Source organism: Microtus ochrogaster, chromosome 4 (assembly GCF_000317375.1).
Source record: "Microtus ochrogaster isolate Prairie Vole_2 chromosome 4, MicOch1.0, whole genome shotgun sequence".
Lineage (NCBI taxonomy): Eukaryota > Metazoa > Chordata > Mammalia > Rodentia > Cricetidae > Microtus > Microtus ochrogaster.
Window position 1 is genome coordinate 14,488,531 of NC_022011.1, and position 3,590 is coordinate 14,492,120.

General features: G+C 46.1%; 2 non-coding genes across 2 annotated transcripts; one reads left to right on the plus strand and one right to left on the minus strand.

Moving 5' to 3' along the window:
* The first annotated feature begins 278 nt into the window (after nt 1-278).
* Trnal-cag lies at nt 279-361 on the plus strand. Its single transcript has one exon. It is a non-coding gene; the product is annotated as a tRNA-Leu (tRNA).
* Nucleotides 362-626: 265 nt separating this feature from the next.
* On the minus strand, nt 627-709 carry Trnal-cag. The gene has a single exon. It is a non-coding gene; the product is annotated as a tRNA-Leu (tRNA).
* Between the last annotated feature and the right edge of the window lie 2,881 nt (nt 710-3,590).

Consider the following 3,590-nt stretch of genomic DNA (forward strand, 5'->3'; position numbering starts at 1 on the left):
AGGAGGAGGAGGAGGAGGAGGAGGAGAAAGAAAAATACAAAGTTCTGATAGATCGGCAGAAAACAAAGCTTTTGCACCAATCAGAATAGAACAACAGCAGATCTGGTATCTTTCGGATTTTCCAGCGGGAGGCGAGCGCCCTCCTCTGGCCACTTAGCCGTACTGTACAGGGCACTTGCTCCGCCCCGTACGGAGGAGCAGACGTAAACTGCTACTCAGTACGCATGCGCACATTGAGAATCTTACAAAAAGGCTTGACGCAAAACAAGCTTTCGGTTGTCAGGATGGCCGAGCGGTCTAAGGCGCTGCGTTCAGGTCGCAGTCTCCCCTGGAGGCGTGGGTTCGAATCCCACTTCTGACAAATTCGTTTTCTTTTCTTTGTTCACAATTCGTAATAAATCAATTATGAACTTTTTATAATAGTCTCGTCTTCGTTTTGCTAAATGCCACCGTATACTTTTTAAAACTATCTTAATACGTATTTCTTTGATTTGAAAGTGTAAAACGAATTCAGGAGAAGGAAAAAAATAATAAACTCCCACTCTGCTTCAGTCAGTGGAAATATCGTTTCCACCTTCGCTTCCGATTTTCGGAGAGGGTTAGAGGCAAAAAAAAAGGGTTATCTTTGTCAGAAGTGGGATTCGAACCCACGCCTCCAGGGGAGACTGCGACCTGAACGCAGCGCCTTAGACCGCTCGGCCATCCTGACATGTTTGTATCATCTTTTCTTGTTCACTTTAGTTGTCGGCACTCCGTGACACTAACTTTTCCCATATATTTTTTATTCCTGTTTGTATCTACACTGTCGCCTTCACCCCTGGCTGCCACATGAACTACCTTGGTACCTTCAACCAGCGTCTCTTCCGCTCTGTGCGACTTCTACAGTCCGGCCCACACAGGGTTAAAAACCACCGGTAGCAGGGCGGTGGCCCTCACCTGTAGTTCTAGCTCGCAGTGATGTAAAGCAGAATTGCCTCGAGTTCCAGAAGCCCGGGCTATGGAATTAGACATCATCTCAAAAAAAAAAAATCAACAACAACAACAAAACCCCACCGAAAAGCTAAGTAAACAAAACAGGAGCACACACCCAGTTGCCAAGGCTCCTCCTCTTCGCAAACTGCCACGAAGTTGTTTTCACTGGATACAACACGGAAAACCTGTTTCTCTTAAGTTCTAGAGAAAAGAACTTTAGACGTAAACACGAGGACGAGTACCTGAATTCTAGACGACACCTGGCTAGTTACAGGGAGCGGTGACTTCTCAAGAGGGCGGCCGGCCTGAGGATGGACAGCCGCAGAGAATTTCATACGTCGTCGGAAACCCTCCGAGACCAAAGACCTGAAGGTGTCCTCAGTCCTTGTTCCTTTACCTGGGGCTGAGCCGCAAGGCGGTGGACAGTCTGTAGGAGAGTTTGGGGGAAGGTGACTGGGCGTCTGAGCAGATGGCCCGGGTGCCAGAAGCATTCATGACAAGGCTGGACAGTCACCCAGTGGAGGTGTCTTATTGCCGCTGTAACAAATGACTACAAACCCAGGAGTTTAAACCCACTCGGTTTCCTTGTTTGTGTGACTGGTTGGTTGGTTGACTTTGGACCAGGATCTTGCTACGTAGCTTGGCTTAACCCACCTCACTGTCCTCCTGCCTCAGCCTTCTGAACTCCGCGACTGTAAACAGGAATATAAGCTAACACGCCTGGTTTCGTCTTAATTCTTTCAAGGAAAGACTGCCAGGCTCACCTCCTTGCTATTTCCCCCACCAGTGAATAAGAGCTCCTACCCTTCCAGCTCTGGTGTTTCTGGAGTTTTGTCGTTTGGTTTCTGGTTTGGGTTGTTGTGTTGTAGGCTTTGTATGTAATTTCTTTTGTTTCTTTTTGTTTTTTAAACAAGGTCTCACATAGTCCAGGATGACCTCAAAATCGAAGTGTAGCCGACGATGACCTTGAACCTGAATGTCTAATCCGCTGAGGGAATTGAAGACTGTGTGCAAACATTCTACCAACTTAGCCACACCCTTACTGGGTTTTTTTTTTCTATTTTTTGTTTGTAAATGGATGTTTAAGTTTAAGATATTCAAGGTGTGATGGTGCATATTTCATTTTAGCACTTGGGATACTGAAGCAGGAGGATTGAAGTTTCTAGGCCGGCCTGGGCTACATAAGGAAACCTCGTCTCTCAAAAAAGTAACTGGAATTGTTTCTCAATTTAAAACGTCAAACCCTGGGGTGGGGGTGGGGGACTCAGGCCTTTAATCCTAGCACTCACTCGAGGCCAGCCTGGTCTACAGAGTGAGTTCCAGGACAGGCTCCAACGCTACACAGAGAAACTCTGTCTCGAGAAAAAAAAATTGCCAAGCAATAAGGTAGATGTGATACGACACATACCCCTAATCCTAGACGTTGAGAGGTGAAGAAAGGAGGATCCCGAATTCAAGGTCATGCTCAGTTACTTAGTGAGTTTAAGGTTAACCAGCATGGCTAGGGCGAGAAAAGGACTAACTAGCCACCCAAGGGCAGCAGGCCAAAGAGAGTGTAGCGACTCTCCTCTCCAAATTTCACTGTGGTGGTGCTGGGGACTCAGCTCAGTGGGTTAAAAACATTTGATGCGCAAGTGTGGGGAGTGAGGTTTAATACCCAGAGTGGACGTAAAGCTGAACAGAGAAGCCTGTGTGGGCGATCCCAGCGTCCCCGCAGTAAGAGGGGAAGAGAGGCAGAAGAATGCCTAGAAGCTTTGGGGACAGCTAGCCTGGAACACTCAGCAGCCGCAGAACCTTAAGGTGAAAGGCGAGACCAAACACCCGAGGCTGTTCTCTGACCTCCAGACACAGGCCGTGCCACGCGATCGACCATGAACACGCGAGCGCGCGCACGTAAGTAACTAAGAGCACTGACTACTGCTCCTACAGAGGGTCTGGGTCTGGGTCTGGGTCCCAGGGTTCCTACGCCCGCTCACAACCATCCGGAAATCTAGTTCCTGGGAACCCAATGCCCTCGTCTGGCCGCCTCAGGCACTACATGCATGTGCACACACGTATTCTCAGGCAAAACACTAAAATAAATAATAATAGTTTAAATTTTTTAATATGTATAATAACCCCAATTTTGTTAAAGTAAAAAAAAAGGTTTCTAAATAAACACACTCAGGTGTCTATATTTCTACATATACACGTCAGTGAAAACTTAAAAAAGCAGAAAAAGATCTGAGAAAATTCATCCAAGTCTTGGCAGACATTTATGAAAGGGCAGAGGCGGGCCTGCCTGCAGAGGGAGCTGTGGCCGGCATATAAAACATGCAAATAAATAAATTTTTAATTAATAATTAAACTGGAAAGAGCACACCCCGCAGCATCGGCACAGAAGGAGATAACGGTGCGGTCCGTCTGTGGTATGTACGAACTGGAAGCCTAGAAAGAAACCCACAGGCGTCCTGTAAATTTCTTAGAATTATTATTATAGTGTTAGTATCCTTTGGTGACCTGCTTTGTGGTGTTTTTTTTTTTTTTTTCCTCACAGCACCTCTCAAAGCTATTAGTTTCTTGGCTTTTTGGGTTTTTTTTTTTTTTTTTTTTTTTTTTTTTTTTTTTTTTTTTTTTTT